Here is a 15,415-nt window from a genome sequence, read left to right on the forward strand (position 1 = left end):
GTTTCTGTAGTGTAGCGGTTATCACGTTCGCCTCACACGCGAAAGGTCCCCGGTTCGAAACCGGGCAGAAACATGCTGAGGTTTTTGGCCTTTGCCTCTATGGACCTCATGTTCTCATCACTGCAGACCTTCAGAAACCTTGGAAGACAGTATCCTCTGCAAATATGAGCTCATCTCACATCAATCAACATTCAGACATGGTTGTTAATTAAAGATAAGACATGGAATACTCTGTTGGCTACACTGGTGTCTTTGTGGGCTGACTGTCATGGGACTCTTACATGGCGCGCACCTGAACATTCAACTTAAAAGGGCATGCGTTGGCCGGGAATCGAACCCGGGTCAACTGCTTGGAAGGCAGCTATGCTCACCACTATACCACCAACGCCACGGTTGAGGTAACCGCGCGAATGAGCCCATTTTTAGCCGCAATCTTTATTGTCCCCTCGATGCCAGGCAACTCCGAATCAACGTTTTCTTATTCGACTTCATGTGGATTGAAGGCTCTGGGTGGGAGCGCCGTTTCCCGCACGTGCAGATGACAGGCCGACATCAAAAGAGCCTCACCCGGGGGTGGTTTCTGTAGTGTAGTGGTTATCGCGTTCGCCTTACACGCGAAAGGTCCCCGGATCGAAGCCGGGTAGGAACAGCGCTCCTTTCTTCGTTCCGGTCAGCGCGTCAAGAAAAACTTTGACGCCGAAAAGACGCCTGAAGTCCGGTGCTGAGCGTTGTGGTTTCTGTAGTGTAGTGGTTATCGCGTTCGCCTAACACGCGAAAGGTCCCTGGTTCGAAACCAGGCAGAAACACTGCTTTTGACCTGTCCTCCAATAGGCATCCAGCCGTCATCGGTCGGAAAGGCTGGTGCCTGCTAGAGTGGTTCTTCTCGCCCGAGTTCCTGTTTCCCACACCCCAGGTGGCAGCGAGCGGCCAACCTGCCCGTGGTTTCTGTAGTGTAGCGGTTATCACGTTCGCCTCACACGCGAAAGGTTCCCGGTTCGAAACCGGGCAGAAACATGCTGAGGTTTTTGGCCTTTGCCTCTATGGACCTCATGTTCTCATCACTGCAGACCTTCAGAAACCTTGGAAGACAGTATCCTCTGCAAATATGAGCTCATCTCACATCAATCAACATTCAGACATGGTTGTTAATTAAAGATAAGACATGGAATACACTGGTGTCTTTGTGGGCTGACTGTCATGGGACTCTTACATGGCGCGCACCTGAACATTCAACTTAAAAGGGCATGCGTTGGCCGGGAATCGAACCCGGGTCAACTGCTTGGAAGGCAGCTATGCTCATCACTATACCACCAACGCCACGGTTGAGGTAACCGCGCGAATGAGCCCATTTTTAGCCGCGATCTTTATTGTCCCCTCGATGCCAGGCAACTCCGAATCAACGTTTTCTTATTCGACTTCATGTGGATTGAAGGCTCTGGGTGGGAGCGCCGTTTCCCGCACGTGCAGATGACAGGCCGACATCAAAAGAGCCTCACCCGGGGTGGTTTCTGTAGTGTAGTGGTTATCACGTTCGCCTTACACGCGAAAGGTCCCCGGATCGAAGCCGGGTAGGAACAGCGCTCCTTTCTTCGTTCCGGTCAGCGCGTCAAGAAAAACTTTGACGCCGAAAAGACGCCTGAAGTCCGGTGCTGAGCGTTGTGGTTTCTGTAGTGTAGTGGTTATCGCGTTCGCCTAACACGCGAAAGGTCCCTGGTTCGAAACCAGGCAGAAACACTGCTTTTGACCTGTCCTCCAATAGGCATCCAGCCGTCATCGGTCGGAAAGGCTGGTGCCTGCTAGAGTTGTTCTTCTCGCCAGAGTTCCTGTTTCCCACACCCCAGGTGGCAGCGAGCGGCCAACCCGCCCGTGGTTTCTGTAGTGTAGCGGTTATCACGTTCGCCTCACACGCGAAAGGTCCCCGGTTCGAAACCGGGCAGAAACATGCTGAGGTTTTTGGCCTTTGCCTCTATGGACCTCATGTTCTCATCACTGCAGACCTTCAGAAACCTTGGAAGACAGTATCCTCTGCAAATATGAGCTCATCTCACATCAATCAACATTCAGACATGGTTGTTAATTAAAGATAAGACATGGAATACTCTGTTGGCTACACTGGTGTCTTTGTGGGCTGACTGTCATGGGACTCTTACATGGCGCGCACCTGAACATTCAACTTAAAAGGGCATGCGTTGGCCGGGAATCGAACCCGGGTCAACTGCTTGGAAGGCAGCTATGCTCACCACTATACCACCAACGCCACGGTTGAGGTAACCGCGCGAATGAGCCCATTTTTAGCCGCGATCTTTATTGTCCCCTCGATGCCAGGCAACTCCGAATCAACGTTTTCTTATTCGACTTCATGTGGATTGAAGGCTCTGGGTGGGAGCGCCGTTTCCCGCACGTGCAGATGACAGGCCGACATCAAAAGAGCCTCACCCGGGGGTGGTTTCTGTAGTGTAGTGGTTATCGCGTTCGCCTTACACGCGAAAGGTCCCCGGATCGAAGCCGGGTAGGAACAGCGCTCCTTTCTTCGTTCCGGTCAGCGCGTCAAGAAAAACTTTGACGCCGAAAAGACGCCTGAAGTCCGGTGCTGAGCGTTGTGGTTTCTGTAGTGTAGTGGTTATCGCGTTCGCCTAACACGCGAAAGGTCCCTGGTTCGAAACCAGGCAGAAACACTGCTTTTGACCTGTCCTCCAATAGGCATCCAGCCGTCATCGGTCGGAAAGGCTGGTGCCTGCTAGAGTGGTTCTTCTCGCCAGAGTTCCTGTTTCCCACACCCCAGGTGGCAGCGAGCGGCCAACCTGCCCGTGGTTTCTGTAGTGTAGCGGTTATCACGTTCGCCTCACACGCGAAAGGTCCCCGGTTCGAAACCGGGCAGAAACATGCTGAGGTTTTTGGCCTTTGCCTCTATGGACCTCATGTTCTCATCACTGCAGACCTTCAGAAACCTTGGAAGACAGTATCCTCTGCAAATATGAGCTCATCTCACATCAATCAACATTCAGACATGGTTGTTAATTAAAGATAAGACATGGAATACTCTGTTGGCTACACTGGTGTCTTTGTGGGCTGACTGTCATGGGACTCTTACATGGCGCGCACCTGAACATTCAACTTAAAAGGGCATGCGTTGGCCGGGAATCGAACCCGGGTCAACTGCTTGGAAGGCAGCTATGCTCACCACTATACCACCAACGCCACGGTTGAGGTAACCGCGCGAATGAGCCCATTTTTAGCCGCGATCTTTATTGTCCCCTCGATGCCAGGCAACTCCGAATCAACGTTTTCTTATTCGACTTCATGTGGATTGAAGGCTCTGGGTGGGAGCGCCGTTTCCCGCACGTGCAGATGACAGGCCGACATCAAAAGAGCCTCACCCGGGGTGGTTTCTGTAGTGTAGTGGTTATCACGTTCGCCTTACACGCGAAAGGTCCCCGGATCGAAGCCGGGTAGGAACAGCGCTCCTTTCTTCGTTCCGGTCAGCGCGTCAAGAAAAACTTTGACGCCGAAAAGACGCCTGAAGTCCGGTGCTGAGCGTTGTGGTTTCTGTAGTGTAGTGGTTATCGCGTTCGCCTAACGCGCGAAAGGTCCCTGGTTCGAAACCAGGCAGAAACACTGCTTTTGACCTGTCCTCCAATAGGCATCCAGCCGTCATCGGTCGGAAAGGCTGGTGCCTGCTAGAGTGGTTCTTCTCGCCAGAGTTCCTGTTTCCCACACCCCAGGTGGCAGCGAGCGGCCAACCCGCCCGTGGTTTCTGTAGTGTAGCGGTTATCACGTTCGCCTCACACGCGAAAGGTCCCCGGTTCGAAACCGGGCAGAAACATGCTGAGGTTTTTGGCCTTTGCCTCTATGGACCTCATGTTCTCATCACTGCAGACCTTCAGAAACCTTGGAAGACAGTATCCTCTGCAAATATGAGCTCATCTCACATCAATCAACATTCAGACATGGTTGTTAATTAAAGATAAGACATGGAATACTCTGTTGGCTACACTGGTGTCTTTGTGGGCTGACTGTCATGGGACTCTTACATGGCGCGCACCTGAACATTCAACTTAAAAGGGCATGCGTTGGCCGGGAATCGAACCCGGGTCAACTGCTTGGAAGGCAGCTATGCTCACCACTATACCACCAACGCCACGGTTGAGGTAACCGCGCGAATGAGCCCATTTTTAGCCGCAATCTTTATTGTCCCCTCGATGCCAGGCAACTCCGAATCAACGTTTTCTTATTCGACTTCATGTGGATTGAAGGCTCTGGGTGGGAGCGCCGTTTCCCGCACGTGCAGATGACAGGCCGACATCAAAAGAGCCTCACCCGGGGTGGTTTCTGTAGTGTAGTGGTTATCGCGTTCGCCTTACACGCGAAAGGTCCCCGGATCGAAGCCGGGTAGGAACAGCGCTCCTTTCTTCGTTCCGGTCAGCGCGTCAAGAAAAACTTTGACGCCGAAAAGACGCCTGAAGTCCGGTGCTGAGCGTTGTGGTTTCTGTAGTGTAGTGGTTATCGCGTTCGCCTAACACGCGAAAGGTCCCTGGTTCGAAACCAGGCAGAAACACTGCTTTTGACCTGTCCTCCAATAGGCATCCAGCCGTCATCGGTCGGAAAGGCTGGTGCCTGCTAGAGTTGTTCTTCTCGCCAGAGTTCCTGTTTCCCACACCCCAGGTGGCAGCGAGCGGCCAACCCGCCCGTGGTTTCTGTAGTGTAGCGGTTATCACGTTCGCCTCACACGCGAAAGGTCCCCGGTTCGAAACCGGGCAGAAACATGCTGAGGTTTTTGGCCTTTGCCTCTATGGACCTCATGTTCTCATCACTGCAGACCTTCAGAAACCTTGGAAGACAGTATCCTCTGCAAATATGAGCTCATCTCACATCAATCAACATTCAGACATGGTTGTTAATTAAAGATAAGACATGGAATACTCTGTTGGCTACACTGGTGTCTTTGTGGGCTGACTGTCATGGGACTCTTACATGGCGCGCACCTGAACATTCAACTTAAAAGGGCATGCGTTGGCCGGGAATCGAACCCGGGTCAACTGCTTGGAAGGCAGCTATGCTCACCACTATACCACCAACGCCACGGTTGAGGTAACCGCGCGAATGAGCCCATTTTTAGCCGCGATCTTTATTGTCCCCTCGATGCCAGGCAACTCCGAATCAACGTTTTCTTATTCGACTTCATGTGGATTGAAGGCTCTGGGTGGGAGCGCCGTTTCCCGCACGTGCAGATGACAGGCCGACATCAAAAGAGCCTCACCCGGGGTGGTTTCTGTAGTGTAGTGGTTATCACGTTCGCCTTACACGCGAAAGGTCCCCGGATCGAAGCCGTGTAGGAACAGCGCTCCTTTCTTCGTTCCGGTCAGCGCGTCAAGAAAAACTTTGACGCCGAAAAGACGCCTGAAGTCCGGTGCTGAGCGTTGTGGTTTCTGTAGTGTAGTGGTTATCACGTTCGCCTAACACGCGAAAGGTCCCTGGTTCGAAACCAGGCAGAAACACTGCTTTTGACCTGTCCTCCAATAGGCATCCAGCCGTCATCGGTCGGAAAGGCTGGTGCCTGCTAGAGTGGTTCTTCTCGCCAGAGTTCCTGTTTCCCACACCCCAGGTGGCAGCGAGCGGCCAACCCGCCCGTGGTTTCTGTAGTGTAGCGGTTATCACGTTCGCCTCACACGCGAAAGGTCCCCGGTTCGAAACCGGGCAGAAACATGCTGAGGTTTTTGGCCTTTGCCTCTATGGACCTCATGTTCTCATCACTGCAGACCTTCAGAAACCTTGGAAGACAGTATCCTCTGCAAATATGAGCTCATCTCACATCAATCAACATTCAGACATGGTTGTTAATTAAAGATAAGACATGGAATACTCTGTTGGCTACACTGGTGTCTTTGTGGGCTGACTGTCATGGGACTCTTACATGGCGCGCACCTGAACATTCAACTTAAAAGGGCATGCGTTGGCCGGGAATCGAACCCGGGTCAACTGCTTGGAAGGCAGCTATGCTCACCACTATACCACCAACGCCACGGTTGAGGTAACCGCGCGAATGAGCCCATTTTTAGCCGCAATCTTTATTGTCCCCTCGATGCCAGGCAACTCCGAATCAACGTTTTCTTATTCGACTTCATGTGGATTGAAGGCTCTGGGTGGGAGCGCCGTTTCCCGCACGTGCAGATGACAGGCCGACATCAAAAGAGCCTCACCCGGGGTGGTTTCTGTAGTGTAGTGGTTATCGCGTTCGCCTTACACGCGAAAGGTCCCCGGATCGAAGCCGGGTAGGAACAGCGCTCCTTTCTTCGTTCCGGTCAGCGCGTCAAGAAAAACTTTGACGCCGAAAAGACGCCTGAAGTCCGGTGCTGAGCGTTGTGGTTTCTGTAGTGTAGTGGTTATCGCGTTCGCCTAACACGCGAAAGGTCCCTGGTTCGAAACCAGGCAGAAACACTGCTTTTGACCTGTCCTCCAATAGGCATCCAGCCGTCATCGGTCGGAAAGGCTGGTGCCTGCTAGAGTTGTTCTTCTCGCCAGAGTTCCTGTTTCCCACACCCCAGGTGGCAGCGAGCGGCCAACCCGCCCGTGGTTTCTGTAGTGTAGCGGTTATCACGTTCGCCTCACACGTGAAAGGTCCCCGGTTCGAAACCGGGCAGAAACATGCTGAGGTTTTTGGCCTTTGCCTCTATGGACCTCATGTTCTCATCACTGCAGACCTTCAGAAACCTTGGAAGACAGTATCCTCTGCAAATATGAGCTCATCTCACATCAATCAACATTCAGACATGGTTGTTAATTAAAGATAAGACATGGAATACTCTGTTGGCTACACTGGTGTCTTTGTGGGCTGACTGTCATGGGACTCTTACATGGCGCGCACCTGAACATTCAACTTAAAAGGGCATGCGTTGGCCGGGAATCGAACCCGGGTCAACTGCTTGGAAGGCAGCTATGCTCACCACTATACCACCAACGCCACGGTTGAGGTAACCGCGCGAATGAGCCCATTTTTAGCCGCGATCTTTATTGTCCCCTCGATGCCAGGCAACTCCGAATCAACGTTTTCTTATTCGACTTCATGTGGATTGAAGGCTCTGGGTGGGAGCGCCGTTTCCCGCACGTGCAGATGACAGGCCGACATCAAAAGAGCCTCACCCGGGGGTGGTTTCTGTAGTGTAGTGGTTATCGCGTTCGCCTTACACGCGAAAGGTCCCCGGATCGAAGCCGGGTAGGAACAGCGCTCCTTTCTTCGTTCCGGTCAGCGCGTCAAGAAAAACTTTGATGCCGAAAAGACGCCTGAAGTCCGGTGCTGAGCGTTGTGGTTTCTGTAGTGTAGTGGTTATCGCGTTTGCCTAACACGCGAAAGGTCCCTGGTTCGAAACCAGGCAGAAACACTGCTTTTGACCTGTCCTCCAATAGGCATCCAGCCGTCATCGGTCGGAAAGGCTGGTGCCTGCTAGAGTGGTTCTTCTCGCCAGAGTTCCTGTTTCCCACACCCCAGGTGGCAGCGAGCGGCCAACCTGCCCGTGGTTTCTGTAGTGTAGCGGTTATCACGTTCGCCTCACACGCGAAAGGTCCCCGGTTCGAAACCGGGCAGAAACATGCTGAGGTTTTTGGCCTTTGCCTCTATGGACCTCATGTTCTCATCACTGCAGACCTTCAGAAACCTTGGAAGACAGTATCCTCTGCAAATATGAGCTCATCTCACATCAATCAACATTCAGACATGGTTGTTAATTAAAGATAAGACATGGAATACACTGGTGTCTTTGTGGGCTGACTGTCATGGGACTCTTACATGGCGCGCACCTGAACATTCAACTTAAAAGGGCATGCGTTGGCCGGGAATCGAACCCGGGTCAACTGCTTGGAAGGCAGCTATGCTCATCACTATACCACCAACGCCACGGTTGAGGTAACCGCGCGAATGAGCCCATTTTTAGCCGCGATCTTTATTGTCCCCTCGATGCCAGGCAACTCCGAATCAACGTTTTCTTATTCGACTTCATGTGGATTGAAGGCTCTGGGTGGGAGCGCCGTTTCCCGCACGTGCAGATGACAGGCCGACATCAAAAGAGCCTCACCCGGGGTGGTTTCTGTAGTGTAGTGGTTATCACGTTCGCCTTACACGCGAAAGGTCCCCGGATCGAAGCCGGGTAGGAACAGCGCTCCTTTCTTCGTTCCGGTCAGCGCGTCAAGAAAAACTTTGACGCCGAAAAGACGCCTGAAGTCCGGTGCTGAGCGTTGTGGTTTCTGTAGTGTAGTGGTTATCGCGTTCGCCTAACACGCGAAAGGTCCCTGGTTCGAAACCAGGCAGAAACACTGCTTTTGACCTGTCCTCCAATAGGCATCCAGCCGTCATCGGTCGGAAAGGCTGGTGCCTGCTAGAGTTGTTCTTCTCGCCAGAGTTCCTGTTTCCCACACCCCAGGTGGCAGCGAGCGGCCAACCCGCCCGTGGTTTCTGTAGTGTAGCGGTTATCACGTTCGCCTCACACGCGAAAGGTCCCCGGTTCGAAACCGGGCAGAAACATGCTGAGGTTTTTGGCCTTTGCCTCTATGGACCTCATGTTCTCATCACTGCAGACCTTCAGAAACCTTGGAAGACAGTATCCTCTGCAAATATAAGCTCATCTCACATCAATCAACATTCAGACATGGTTGTTAATTAAAGATAAGACATGGAATACTCTGTTGGCTACACTGGTGTCTTTGTGGGCTGACTGTCATGGGACTCTTACATGGCGCGCACCTGAACATTCAACTTAAAAGGGCATGCGTTGGCCGGGAATCGAACCCGGGTCAACTGCTTGGAAGGCAGCTATGCTCACCACTATACCACCAACGCCACGGTTGAGGTAACCGCGCGAATGAGCCCATTTTTAGCCGCGATCTTTATTGTCCCCTCGATGCCAGGCAACTCCGAATCAACGTTTTCTTATTCGACTTCATGTGGATTGAAGGCTCTGGGTGGGAGCGCCGTTTCCCGCACGTGCAGATGACAGGCCGACATCAAAAGAGCCTCACCCGGGGGTGGTTTCTGTAGTGTAGTGGTTATCGCGTTCGCCTTACACGCGAAAGGTCCCCGGATCGAAGCCGGGTAGGAACAGCGCTCCTTTCTTCGTTCCGGTCAGCGCGTCAAGAAAAACTTTGACGCCGAAAAGACGCCTGAAGTCCGGTGCTGAGCGTTGTGGTTTCTGTAGTGTAGTGGTTATCGCGTTCGCCTAACACGCGAAAGGTCCCTGGTTCGAAACCAGGCAGAAACACTGCTTTTGACCTGTCCTCCAATAGGCATCCAGCCGTCATCGGTCGGAAAGGCTGGTGCCTGCTAGAGTGGTTCTTCTCGCCAGAGTTCCTGTTTCCCACACCCCAGGTGGCAGCGAGCGGCCAACCTGCCCGTGGTTTCTGTAGTGTAGCGGTTATCACGTTCGCCTCACACGCGAAAGGTCCCCGGTTCGAAACCGGGCAGAAACATGCTGAGGTTTTTGGCCTTTGCCTCTATGGACCTCATGTTCTCATCACTGCAGACCTTCAGAAACCTTGGAAGACAGTATCCTCTGCAAATATGAGCTCATCTCACATCAATCAACATTCAGACATGGTTGTTAATTAAAGATAAGACATGGAATACTCTGTTGGCTACACTGGTGTCTTTGTGGGCTGACTGTCATGGGACTCTTACATGGCGCGCACCTGAACATTCAACTTAAAAGGGCATGCGTTGGCCGGGAATCGAACCCGGGTCAACTGCTTGGAAGGCAGCTATGCTCACCACTATACCACCAACGCCACGGTTGAGGTAACCGCGCGAATGAGCCCATTTTTAGCCGCGATCTTTATTGTCCCCTCGATGCCAGGCAACTCCGAATCAACGTTTTCTTATTCGACTTCATGTGGATTGAAGGCTCTGGGTGGGAGCGCCGTTTCCCGCACGTGCAGATGACAGGCCGACATCAAAAGAGCCTCACCCGGGGTGGTTTCTGTAGTGTAGTGGTTATCGCGTTCGCCTTACACGCGAAAGGTCCCCGGATCGAAGCCGGGTAGGAACAGCGCTCCTTTCTTCGTTCCGGTCAGCGCGTCAAGAAAAACTTTGACGCCGAAAAGACGCCTGAAGTCCGGTGCTGAGCGTTGTGGTTTCTGTAGTGTAGTGGTTATCGCGTTCGCCTAACACGCGAAAGGTCCCTGGTTCGAAACCAGGCAGAAACACTGCTTTTGACCTGTCCTCCAATAGGCATCCAGCCGTCATCGGTCGGAAAGGCTGGTGCCTGCTAGAGTTGTTCTTCTCGCCAGAGTTCCTGTTTCCCACACCCCAGGTGGCAGCGAGCGGCCAACCCGCCCGTGGTTTCTGTAGTGTAGCGGTTATCACGTTCGCCTCACACGCGAAAGGTCCCCGGTTCGAAACCGGGCAGAAACATGCTGAGGTTTTTGGCCTTTGCCTCTATGGACCTCATGTTCTCATCACTGCAGACCTTCAGAAACCTTGGAAGACAGTATCCTCTGCAAATATGAGCTCATCTCACATCAATCAACATTCAGACATGGTTGTTAATTAAAGATAAGACATGGAATACTCTGTTGGCTACACTGGTGTCTTTGTGGGCTGACTGTCATGGGACTCTTACATGGCGCGCACCTGAACATTCAACTTAAAAGGGCATGCGTTGGCCGGGAATCGAACCCGGGTCAACTGCTTGGAAGGCAGCTATGCTCACCACTATACCACCAACGCCACGGTTGAGGTAACCGCGCGAATGAGCCCATTTTTAGCCGCGATCTTTATTGTCCCCTCGATGCCAGGCAACTCCGAATCAACGTTTTCTTATTCGACTTCATGTGGATTGAAGGCTCTGGGTGGGAGCGCCGTTTCCCGCACGTGCAGATGACAGGCCGACATCAAAAGAGCCTCACCCGGGGGTGGTTTCTGTAGTGTAGTGGTTATCGCGTTCGCCTTACACGCGAAAGGTCCCCGGATCGAAGCCGGGTAGGAACAGCGCTCCTTTCTTCGTTCCGGTCAGCGCGTCAAGAAAAACTTTGACGCCGAAAAGACGCCTGAAGTCCGGTGCTGAGCGTTGTGGTTTCTGTAGTGTAGTGGTTATCGCGTTCGCCTAACACGCGAAAGGTCCCTGGTTCGAAACCAGGCAGAAACACTGCTTTTGACCTGTCCTCCAATAGGCATCCAGCCGTCATCGGTCGGAAAGGCTGGTGCCTGCTAGAGTGGTTCTTCTCGCCAGAGTTCCTGTTTCCCACACCCCAGGTGGCAGCGAGCGGCCAACCTGCCCGTGGTTTCTGTAGTGTAGCGGTTATCACGTTCGCCTCACACGCGAAAGGTCCCCGGTTCGAAACCGGGCAGAAACATGCTGAGGTTTTTGGCCTTTGCCTCTATGGACCTCATGTTCTCATCACTGCAGACCTTCAGAAACCTTGGAAGACAGTATCCTCTGCAAATATGAGCTCATCTCACATCAATCAACATTCAGACATGGTTGTTAATTAAAGATAAGACATGGAATACTCTGTTGGCTACACTGGTGTCTTTGTGGGCTGACTGTCATGGGACTCTTACATGGCGCGCACCTGAACATTCAACTTAAAAGGGCATGCGTTGGCCGGGAATCGAACCCGGGTCAACTGCTTGGAAGGCAGCTATGCTCACCACTATACCACCAACGCCACGGTTGAGGTAACCGCGCGAATGAGCCCATTTTTAGCCGCGATCTTTATTGTCCCCTCGATGCCAGGCAACTCCGAATCAACGTTTTCTTATTCGACTTCATGTGGATTGAAGGCTCTGGGTGGGAGCGCCGTTTCCCGCACGTGCAGATGACAGGCCGACATCAAAAGAGCCTCACCCGGGGTGGTTTCTGTAGTGTAGTGGTTATCGCGTTCGCCTTACACGCGAAAGGTCCCCGGATCGAAGCCGGGTAGGAACAGCGCTCCTTTCTTCGTTCCGGTCAGCGCGTCAAGAAAAACTTTGACGCCGAAAAGACGCCTGAAGTCCGGTGCTGAGCGTTGTGGTTTCTGTAGTGTAGTGGTTATCGCGTTCGCCTAACACGCGAAAGGTCCCTGGTTCGAAACCAGGCAGAAACACTGCTTTTGACCTGTCCTCCAATAGGCATCCAGCCGTCATCGGTCGGAAAGGCTGGTGCCTGCTAGAGTTGTTCTTCTCGCCAGAGTTCCTGTTTCCCACACCCCAGGTGGCAGCGAGCGGCCAACCCGCCCGTGGTTTCTGTAGTGTAGCGGTTATCACGTTTGCCTCACACGCGAAAGGTCCCCGGTTCGAAACCGGGCAGAAACATGCTGAGGTTTTTGGCCTTTGCCTCTATGGACCTCATGTTCTCATCACTGCAGACCTTCAGAAACCTTGGAAGACAGTATCCTCTGCAAATATGAGCTCATCTCACATCAATCAACATTCAGACATGGTTGTTAATTAAAGATAAGACATGGAATACTCTGTTGGCTACACTGGTGTCTTTGTGGGCTGACTGTCATGGGACTCTTACATGGCGCGCACCTGAACATTCAACTTAAAAGGGCATGCGTTGGCCGGGAATCGAACCCGGGTCAACTGCTTGGAAGGCAGCTATGCTCACCACTATACCACCAACGCCACGGTTGAGGTAACCGCGCGAATGAGCCCATTTTTAGCCGCGATCTTTATTGTCCCCTCGATGCCAGGCAACTCCGAATCAACGTTTTCTTATTCGACTTCATGTGGATTGAAGGCTCTGGGTGGGAGCGCCGTTTCCCGCACGTGCAGATGACAGGCCGACATCAAAAGAGCCTCACCCGGGGTGGTTTCTGTAGTGTAGTGGTTATCGCGTTCGCCTTACACGCGAAAGGTCCCCGGATCGAAGCCGGGTAGGAACAGCGCTCCTTTCTTCGTTCCGGTCAGCGCGTCAAGAAAAACTTTGACGCCGAAAAGACGCCTGAAGTCCGGTGCTGAGCGTTGTGGTTTCTGTAGTGTAGTGGTTATCGCGTTCGCCTAACACGCGAAAGGTCCCTGGTTCGAAACCAGGCAGAAACACTGCTTTTGACCTGTCCTCCAATAGGCATCCAGCCGTCATCGGTCGGAAAGGCTGGTGCCTGCTAGAGTGGTTCTTCTCGCCAGAGTTCCTGTTTCCCACACCCCAGGTGGCAGCGAGCGGCCAACCCGCCCGTGGTTTCTGTAGTGTAGCGGTTATCACGTTCGCCTCACACGCGAAAGGTCCCCGGTTCGAAACCGGGCAGAAACATGCTGAGGTTTTTGGCCTTTGCCTCTATGGACCTCATGTTCTCATCACTGCAGACCTTCAGAAACCTTGGAAGACAGTATCCTCTGCAAATATGAGCTCATCTCACATCAATCAACATTCAGACATGGTTGTTAATTAAAGATAAGACATGGAATACTCTGTTGGCTACACTGGTGTCTTTGTGGGCTGACTGTCATGGGACTCTTACATGGCGCGCACCTGAACATTCAACTTAAAAGGGCATGCGTTGGCCGGGAATCGAACCCGGGTCAACTGCTTGGAAGGCAGCTATGCTCACCACTATACCACCAACGCCACGGTTGAGGTAACCGCGCGAATGAGCCCATTTTTAGCCGCGATCTTTATTGTCCCCTCGATGCCAGGCAACTCCGAATCAACGTTTTCTTATTCGACTTCATGTGGATTGAAGGCTCTGGGTGGGAGCGCCGTTTCCCGCACGTGCAGATGACAGGCCGACATCAAAAGAGCCTCACCCGGGGTGGTTTCTGTAGTGTAGTGGTTATCACGTTCGCCTTACACGCGAAAGGTCCCCGGATCGAAGCCGGGTAGGAACAGCGCTCCTTTCTTCGTTCCGGTCAGCGCGTTGTGGTTTCGCCGGTCAGAGCGTTGTGGTTTCTGTAGTGTAGTGGTTATCGCGTTCGCCTAACACGCGAAAGGTCCCTGGTTCGAAACCAGGCAGAAACACTGCTTTTGACCTGTCCTCCAATAGGCATCCAGCCGTCATCGGTCGGAAAGGCTGGTGCCTGCTAGAGTGGTTCTTCTCGCCAGAGTTCCTGTTTCCCACACCCCAGGTGGCAGCGAGCGGCCAACCTGCCCGTGGTTTCTGTAGTGTAGCGGTTATCACGTTCGCCTCACACGCGAAATGTCCCCGGTTCGAAACCGGGCAGAAACATGCTGAGGTTTTTGGCCTTTGCCTCTATGGACCTCATGTTCTCATCACTGCAGACCTTCAGAAACCTTGGAAGACAGTATCCTCTGCAAATATGAGCTCATCTCACATCAATCAACATTCAGACATGGTTGTTAATTAAAGATAAGACATGGAATACTCTGTTGGCTACACTGGTGTCTTTGTGGGCTGACTGTCATGGGACTCTTACATGGCGCGCACCTGAACATTCAACTTAAAAGGGCATGCGTTGGCCGGGAATCGAACCCGGGTCAACTGCTTGGAAGGCAGCTATGCTCACCACTATACCACCAACGCCACGGTTGAGGTAACCGCGCGAATGAGCCCATTTTTAGCCGCGATCTTTATTGTCCCCTCGATGCCAGGCAACTCCGAATCAACGTTTTCTTATTCGACTTCATGTGGATTGAAGGCTCTGGGTGGGAGCGCCGTTTCCCGCACGTGCAGATGACAGGCCGACATCAAAAGAGCCTCACCCGGGGTGGTTTCTGTAGTGTAGTGGTTATCGCGTTCGCCTTACACGCGAAAGGTCCCCGGATCGAAGCCGGGTAGGAACAGCGCTCCTTTCTTCGTTCCGGTCAGCGCGTCAAGAAAAACTTTGACGCCGAAAAGACGCCTGAAGTCCGGTGCTGAGCGTTGTGGTTTCTGTAGTGTAGTGGTTATCGCGTTCGCCTAACACGCGAAAGGTCCCTGGTTCGAAACCAGGCAGAAACACTGCTTTTGACCTGTCCTCCAATAGGCATCCAGCCGTCATCGGTCGGAAAGGCTGGTGCCTGCTAGAGTGGTTCTTCTCGCCAGAGTTCCTGTTTCCCACACCCCAGGTGGCAGCGAGCGGCCAACCCGCCCGTGGTTTCTGTAGTGTAGCGGTTATCACGGTTGCCTCACACGCGAAAGGTCCCCGGTTCGAAACCGGGCAGAAACATGCTGAGGTTTTTGGCCTTTGCCTCTATGGACCTCATGTTCTCATCACTGCAGACCTTCAGAAACCTTGGAAGACAGTATCCTCTGCAAATATGAGCTCATCTCACATCAATCAACATTCAGACATGGTTGTTAATTAAAGATAAGACATGGAATACTCTGTTGGCTACACTGGTGTCTTTGTGGGCTGACTGTCATGGGACTCTTACATGGCGCGCACCTGAACATTCAACTTAAAAGGGCATGCGTTGGCCGGGAATCGAACCCGGGTCAACTGCTTGGAAGGCAGCTATGCTCACCACTATACCACCAACGCCACGGTTGAGGTAACCGCGCGAATGAGCCCATT

At 52.8% G+C, this 15,415-nt stretch overlaps 66 non-coding genes across 66 annotated transcripts; 49 read left to right on the plus strand and 17 right to left on the minus strand.

Annotated features, from left to right (window-relative positions):
* trnav-cac (transfer RNA valine (anticodon CAC)) lies at positions 1 to 73 on the plus strand. The gene has a single exon. It is a non-coding gene; the product is annotated as a tRNA-Val (tRNA).
* A 243-nt stretch (positions 74 to 316) lies between these two features.
* On the minus strand, positions 317 to 388 carry trnag-ucc (transfer RNA glycine (anticodon UCC)). Its single transcript has one exon. It is a non-coding gene; the product is annotated as a tRNA-Gly (tRNA).
* Positions 389 to 576: 188 nt separating this feature from the next.
* trnav-uac (transfer RNA valine (anticodon UAC)) lies at positions 577 to 649 on the plus strand. The gene has a single exon. It is a non-coding gene; the product is annotated as a tRNA-Val (tRNA).
* Positions 650 to 733: 84 nt separating this feature from the next.
* trnav-aac (transfer RNA valine (anticodon AAC)) lies at positions 734 to 806 on the plus strand. Its single transcript has one exon. It is a non-coding gene; the product is annotated as a tRNA-Val (tRNA).
* Positions 807 to 941: 135 nt separating this feature from the next.
* On the plus strand, positions 942 to 1,014 carry trnav-cac (transfer RNA valine (anticodon CAC)). The gene has a single exon. It is a non-coding gene; the product is annotated as a tRNA-Val (tRNA).
* A 231-nt stretch (positions 1,015 to 1,245) lies between these two features.
* Positions 1,246 to 1,317, minus strand: trnag-ucc (transfer RNA glycine (anticodon UCC)). The gene has a single exon. It is a non-coding gene; the product is annotated as a tRNA-Gly (tRNA).
* A 187-nt stretch (positions 1,318 to 1,504) lies between these two features.
* trnav-uac (transfer RNA valine (anticodon UAC)) lies at positions 1,505 to 1,577 on the plus strand. The gene has a single exon. It is a non-coding gene; the product is annotated as a tRNA-Val (tRNA).
* An 84-nt stretch (positions 1,578 to 1,661) lies between these two features.
* Positions 1,662 to 1,734, plus strand: trnav-aac (transfer RNA valine (anticodon AAC)). The gene has a single exon. It is a non-coding gene; the product is annotated as a tRNA-Val (tRNA).
* Positions 1,735 to 1,869: 135 nt separating this feature from the next.
* trnav-cac (transfer RNA valine (anticodon CAC)) lies at positions 1,870 to 1,942 on the plus strand. Its single transcript has one exon. It is a non-coding gene; the product is annotated as a tRNA-Val (tRNA).
* A 243-nt stretch (positions 1,943 to 2,185) lies between these two features.
* On the minus strand, positions 2,186 to 2,257 carry trnag-ucc (transfer RNA glycine (anticodon UCC)). The gene has a single exon. It is a non-coding gene; the product is annotated as a tRNA-Gly (tRNA).
* Positions 2,258 to 2,445: 188 nt separating this feature from the next.
* On the plus strand, positions 2,446 to 2,518 carry trnav-uac (transfer RNA valine (anticodon UAC)). Its single transcript has one exon. It is a non-coding gene; the product is annotated as a tRNA-Val (tRNA).
* An 84-nt stretch (positions 2,519 to 2,602) lies between these two features.
* Positions 2,603 to 2,675, plus strand: trnav-aac (transfer RNA valine (anticodon AAC)). Its single transcript has one exon. It is a non-coding gene; the product is annotated as a tRNA-Val (tRNA).
* A 135-nt stretch (positions 2,676 to 2,810) lies between these two features.
* On the plus strand, positions 2,811 to 2,883 carry trnav-cac (transfer RNA valine (anticodon CAC)). The gene has a single exon. It is a non-coding gene; the product is annotated as a tRNA-Val (tRNA).
* A 243-nt stretch (positions 2,884 to 3,126) lies between these two features.
* Positions 3,127 to 3,198, minus strand: trnag-ucc (transfer RNA glycine (anticodon UCC)). Its single transcript has one exon. It is a non-coding gene; the product is annotated as a tRNA-Gly (tRNA).
* Positions 3,199 to 3,385: 187 nt separating this feature from the next.
* Positions 3,386 to 3,458, plus strand: trnav-uac (transfer RNA valine (anticodon UAC)). The gene has a single exon. It is a non-coding gene; the product is annotated as a tRNA-Val (tRNA).
* Positions 3,459 to 3,542: 84 nt separating this feature from the next.
* On the plus strand, positions 3,543 to 3,615 carry trnav-aac (transfer RNA valine (anticodon AAC)). Its single transcript has one exon. It is a non-coding gene; the product is annotated as a tRNA-Val (tRNA).
* A 135-nt stretch (positions 3,616 to 3,750) lies between these two features.
* Positions 3,751 to 3,823, plus strand: trnav-cac (transfer RNA valine (anticodon CAC)). The gene has a single exon. It is a non-coding gene; the product is annotated as a tRNA-Val (tRNA).
* Positions 3,824 to 4,066: 243 nt separating this feature from the next.
* On the minus strand, positions 4,067 to 4,138 carry trnag-ucc (transfer RNA glycine (anticodon UCC)). The gene has a single exon. It is a non-coding gene; the product is annotated as a tRNA-Gly (tRNA).
* A 187-nt stretch (positions 4,139 to 4,325) lies between these two features.
* trnav-uac (transfer RNA valine (anticodon UAC)) lies at positions 4,326 to 4,398 on the plus strand. The gene has a single exon. It is a non-coding gene; the product is annotated as a tRNA-Val (tRNA).
* An 84-nt stretch (positions 4,399 to 4,482) lies between these two features.
* trnav-aac (transfer RNA valine (anticodon AAC)) lies at positions 4,483 to 4,555 on the plus strand. Its single transcript has one exon. It is a non-coding gene; the product is annotated as a tRNA-Val (tRNA).
* Positions 4,556 to 4,690: 135 nt separating this feature from the next.
* Positions 4,691 to 4,763, plus strand: trnav-cac (transfer RNA valine (anticodon CAC)). The gene has a single exon. It is a non-coding gene; the product is annotated as a tRNA-Val (tRNA).
* A 243-nt stretch (positions 4,764 to 5,006) lies between these two features.
* Positions 5,007 to 5,078, minus strand: trnag-ucc (transfer RNA glycine (anticodon UCC)). Its single transcript has one exon. It is a non-coding gene; the product is annotated as a tRNA-Gly (tRNA).
* A 187-nt stretch (positions 5,079 to 5,265) lies between these two features.
* On the plus strand, positions 5,266 to 5,338 carry trnav-uac (transfer RNA valine (anticodon UAC)). The gene has a single exon. It is a non-coding gene; the product is annotated as a tRNA-Val (tRNA).
* Positions 5,339 to 5,422: 84 nt separating this feature from the next.
* Positions 5,423 to 5,495, plus strand: trnav-aac (transfer RNA valine (anticodon AAC)). The gene has a single exon. It is a non-coding gene; the product is annotated as a tRNA-Val (tRNA).
* A 135-nt stretch (positions 5,496 to 5,630) lies between these two features.
* On the plus strand, positions 5,631 to 5,703 carry trnav-cac (transfer RNA valine (anticodon CAC)). The gene has a single exon. It is a non-coding gene; the product is annotated as a tRNA-Val (tRNA).
* Positions 5,704 to 5,946: 243 nt separating this feature from the next.
* Positions 5,947 to 6,018, minus strand: trnag-ucc (transfer RNA glycine (anticodon UCC)). Its single transcript has one exon. It is a non-coding gene; the product is annotated as a tRNA-Gly (tRNA).
* Positions 6,019 to 6,205: 187 nt separating this feature from the next.
* Positions 6,206 to 6,278, plus strand: trnav-uac (transfer RNA valine (anticodon UAC)). Its single transcript has one exon. It is a non-coding gene; the product is annotated as a tRNA-Val (tRNA).
* An 84-nt stretch (positions 6,279 to 6,362) lies between these two features.
* Positions 6,363 to 6,435, plus strand: trnav-aac (transfer RNA valine (anticodon AAC)). Its single transcript has one exon. It is a non-coding gene; the product is annotated as a tRNA-Val (tRNA).
* Positions 6,436 to 6,570: 135 nt separating this feature from the next.
* trnav-cac (transfer RNA valine (anticodon CAC)) lies at positions 6,571 to 6,643 on the plus strand. The gene has a single exon. It is a non-coding gene; the product is annotated as a tRNA-Val (tRNA).
* A 243-nt stretch (positions 6,644 to 6,886) lies between these two features.
* trnag-ucc (transfer RNA glycine (anticodon UCC)) lies at positions 6,887 to 6,958 on the minus strand. Its single transcript has one exon. It is a non-coding gene; the product is annotated as a tRNA-Gly (tRNA).
* Positions 6,959 to 7,146: 188 nt separating this feature from the next.
* Positions 7,147 to 7,219, plus strand: trnav-uac (transfer RNA valine (anticodon UAC)). Its single transcript has one exon. It is a non-coding gene; the product is annotated as a tRNA-Val (tRNA).
* An 84-nt stretch (positions 7,220 to 7,303) lies between these two features.
* On the plus strand, positions 7,304 to 7,376 carry trnav-aac (transfer RNA valine (anticodon AAC)). Its single transcript has one exon. It is a non-coding gene; the product is annotated as a tRNA-Val (tRNA).
* Positions 7,377 to 7,511: 135 nt separating this feature from the next.
* On the plus strand, positions 7,512 to 7,584 carry trnav-cac (transfer RNA valine (anticodon CAC)). The gene has a single exon. It is a non-coding gene; the product is annotated as a tRNA-Val (tRNA).
* A 231-nt stretch (positions 7,585 to 7,815) lies between these two features.
* trnag-ucc (transfer RNA glycine (anticodon UCC)) lies at positions 7,816 to 7,887 on the minus strand. The gene has a single exon. It is a non-coding gene; the product is annotated as a tRNA-Gly (tRNA).
* Positions 7,888 to 8,074: 187 nt separating this feature from the next.
* trnav-uac (transfer RNA valine (anticodon UAC)) lies at positions 8,075 to 8,147 on the plus strand. Its single transcript has one exon. It is a non-coding gene; the product is annotated as a tRNA-Val (tRNA).
* An 84-nt stretch (positions 8,148 to 8,231) lies between these two features.
* trnav-aac (transfer RNA valine (anticodon AAC)) lies at positions 8,232 to 8,304 on the plus strand. The gene has a single exon. It is a non-coding gene; the product is annotated as a tRNA-Val (tRNA).
* A 135-nt stretch (positions 8,305 to 8,439) lies between these two features.
* On the plus strand, positions 8,440 to 8,512 carry trnav-cac (transfer RNA valine (anticodon CAC)). Its single transcript has one exon. It is a non-coding gene; the product is annotated as a tRNA-Val (tRNA).
* A 243-nt stretch (positions 8,513 to 8,755) lies between these two features.
* On the minus strand, positions 8,756 to 8,827 carry trnag-ucc (transfer RNA glycine (anticodon UCC)). Its single transcript has one exon. It is a non-coding gene; the product is annotated as a tRNA-Gly (tRNA).
* A 188-nt stretch (positions 8,828 to 9,015) lies between these two features.
* trnav-uac (transfer RNA valine (anticodon UAC)) lies at positions 9,016 to 9,088 on the plus strand. Its single transcript has one exon. It is a non-coding gene; the product is annotated as a tRNA-Val (tRNA).
* Positions 9,089 to 9,172: 84 nt separating this feature from the next.
* Positions 9,173 to 9,245, plus strand: trnav-aac (transfer RNA valine (anticodon AAC)). Its single transcript has one exon. It is a non-coding gene; the product is annotated as a tRNA-Val (tRNA).
* A 135-nt stretch (positions 9,246 to 9,380) lies between these two features.
* On the plus strand, positions 9,381 to 9,453 carry trnav-cac (transfer RNA valine (anticodon CAC)). The gene has a single exon. It is a non-coding gene; the product is annotated as a tRNA-Val (tRNA).
* A 243-nt stretch (positions 9,454 to 9,696) lies between these two features.
* On the minus strand, positions 9,697 to 9,768 carry trnag-ucc (transfer RNA glycine (anticodon UCC)). The gene has a single exon. It is a non-coding gene; the product is annotated as a tRNA-Gly (tRNA).
* Positions 9,769 to 9,955: 187 nt separating this feature from the next.
* trnav-uac (transfer RNA valine (anticodon UAC)) lies at positions 9,956 to 10,028 on the plus strand. Its single transcript has one exon. It is a non-coding gene; the product is annotated as a tRNA-Val (tRNA).
* Positions 10,029 to 10,112: 84 nt separating this feature from the next.
* On the plus strand, positions 10,113 to 10,185 carry trnav-aac (transfer RNA valine (anticodon AAC)). Its single transcript has one exon. It is a non-coding gene; the product is annotated as a tRNA-Val (tRNA).
* A 135-nt stretch (positions 10,186 to 10,320) lies between these two features.
* trnav-cac (transfer RNA valine (anticodon CAC)) lies at positions 10,321 to 10,393 on the plus strand. The gene has a single exon. It is a non-coding gene; the product is annotated as a tRNA-Val (tRNA).
* Positions 10,394 to 10,636: 243 nt separating this feature from the next.
* Positions 10,637 to 10,708, minus strand: trnag-ucc (transfer RNA glycine (anticodon UCC)). The gene has a single exon. It is a non-coding gene; the product is annotated as a tRNA-Gly (tRNA).
* Positions 10,709 to 10,896: 188 nt separating this feature from the next.
* On the plus strand, positions 10,897 to 10,969 carry trnav-uac (transfer RNA valine (anticodon UAC)). The gene has a single exon. It is a non-coding gene; the product is annotated as a tRNA-Val (tRNA).
* An 84-nt stretch (positions 10,970 to 11,053) lies between these two features.
* trnav-aac (transfer RNA valine (anticodon AAC)) lies at positions 11,054 to 11,126 on the plus strand. The gene has a single exon. It is a non-coding gene; the product is annotated as a tRNA-Val (tRNA).
* Positions 11,127 to 11,261: 135 nt separating this feature from the next.
* Positions 11,262 to 11,334, plus strand: trnav-cac (transfer RNA valine (anticodon CAC)). Its single transcript has one exon. It is a non-coding gene; the product is annotated as a tRNA-Val (tRNA).
* Positions 11,335 to 11,577: 243 nt separating this feature from the next.
* Positions 11,578 to 11,649, minus strand: trnag-ucc (transfer RNA glycine (anticodon UCC)). The gene has a single exon. It is a non-coding gene; the product is annotated as a tRNA-Gly (tRNA).
* Positions 11,650 to 11,836: 187 nt separating this feature from the next.
* On the plus strand, positions 11,837 to 11,909 carry trnav-uac (transfer RNA valine (anticodon UAC)). Its single transcript has one exon. It is a non-coding gene; the product is annotated as a tRNA-Val (tRNA).
* An 84-nt stretch (positions 11,910 to 11,993) lies between these two features.
* On the plus strand, positions 11,994 to 12,066 carry trnav-aac (transfer RNA valine (anticodon AAC)). The gene has a single exon. It is a non-coding gene; the product is annotated as a tRNA-Val (tRNA).
* Positions 12,067 to 12,201: 135 nt separating this feature from the next.
* trnav-cac (transfer RNA valine (anticodon CAC)) lies at positions 12,202 to 12,274 on the plus strand. The gene has a single exon. It is a non-coding gene; the product is annotated as a tRNA-Val (tRNA).
* A 243-nt stretch (positions 12,275 to 12,517) lies between these two features.
* On the minus strand, positions 12,518 to 12,589 carry trnag-ucc (transfer RNA glycine (anticodon UCC)). Its single transcript has one exon. It is a non-coding gene; the product is annotated as a tRNA-Gly (tRNA).
* Positions 12,590 to 12,776: 187 nt separating this feature from the next.
* On the plus strand, positions 12,777 to 12,849 carry trnav-uac (transfer RNA valine (anticodon UAC)). The gene has a single exon. It is a non-coding gene; the product is annotated as a tRNA-Val (tRNA).
* An 84-nt stretch (positions 12,850 to 12,933) lies between these two features.
* On the plus strand, positions 12,934 to 13,006 carry trnav-aac (transfer RNA valine (anticodon AAC)). Its single transcript has one exon. It is a non-coding gene; the product is annotated as a tRNA-Val (tRNA).
* A 135-nt stretch (positions 13,007 to 13,141) lies between these two features.
* On the plus strand, positions 13,142 to 13,214 carry trnav-cac (transfer RNA valine (anticodon CAC)). The gene has a single exon. It is a non-coding gene; the product is annotated as a tRNA-Val (tRNA).
* A 243-nt stretch (positions 13,215 to 13,457) lies between these two features.
* trnag-ucc (transfer RNA glycine (anticodon UCC)) lies at positions 13,458 to 13,529 on the minus strand. The gene has a single exon. It is a non-coding gene; the product is annotated as a tRNA-Gly (tRNA).
* Positions 13,530 to 13,716: 187 nt separating this feature from the next.
* On the plus strand, positions 13,717 to 13,789 carry trnav-uac (transfer RNA valine (anticodon UAC)). The gene has a single exon. It is a non-coding gene; the product is annotated as a tRNA-Val (tRNA).
* A 57-nt stretch (positions 13,790 to 13,846) lies between these two features.
* On the plus strand, positions 13,847 to 13,919 carry trnav-aac (transfer RNA valine (anticodon AAC)). Its single transcript has one exon. It is a non-coding gene; the product is annotated as a tRNA-Val (tRNA).
* A 135-nt stretch (positions 13,920 to 14,054) lies between these two features.
* Positions 14,055 to 14,127, plus strand: trnav-cac (transfer RNA valine (anticodon CAC)). Its single transcript has one exon. It is a non-coding gene; the product is annotated as a tRNA-Val (tRNA).
* Positions 14,128 to 14,370: 243 nt separating this feature from the next.
* On the minus strand, positions 14,371 to 14,442 carry trnag-ucc (transfer RNA glycine (anticodon UCC)). Its single transcript has one exon. It is a non-coding gene; the product is annotated as a tRNA-Gly (tRNA).
* Positions 14,443 to 14,629: 187 nt separating this feature from the next.
* trnav-uac (transfer RNA valine (anticodon UAC)) lies at positions 14,630 to 14,702 on the plus strand. Its single transcript has one exon. It is a non-coding gene; the product is annotated as a tRNA-Val (tRNA).
* An 84-nt stretch (positions 14,703 to 14,786) lies between these two features.
* Positions 14,787 to 14,859, plus strand: trnav-aac (transfer RNA valine (anticodon AAC)). The gene has a single exon. It is a non-coding gene; the product is annotated as a tRNA-Val (tRNA).
* A 135-nt stretch (positions 14,860 to 14,994) lies between these two features.
* Positions 14,995 to 15,067, plus strand: trnav-cac (transfer RNA valine (anticodon CAC)). The gene has a single exon. It is a non-coding gene; the product is annotated as a tRNA-Val (tRNA).
* Positions 15,068 to 15,310: 243 nt separating this feature from the next.
* Positions 15,311 to 15,382, minus strand: trnag-ucc (transfer RNA glycine (anticodon UCC)). The gene has a single exon. It is a non-coding gene; the product is annotated as a tRNA-Gly (tRNA).
* Positions 15,383 to 15,415: the final 33 nt, after the last annotated feature.

The sequence above is a fragment of the Clarias gariepinus genome, chromosome 1 (genome assembly GCF_024256425.1).
Source record: "Clarias gariepinus isolate MV-2021 ecotype Netherlands chromosome 1, CGAR_prim_01v2, whole genome shotgun sequence".
Classification (NCBI taxonomy): Eukaryota; Metazoa; Chordata; class Actinopteri; order Siluriformes; family Clariidae; genus Clarias; species Clarias gariepinus.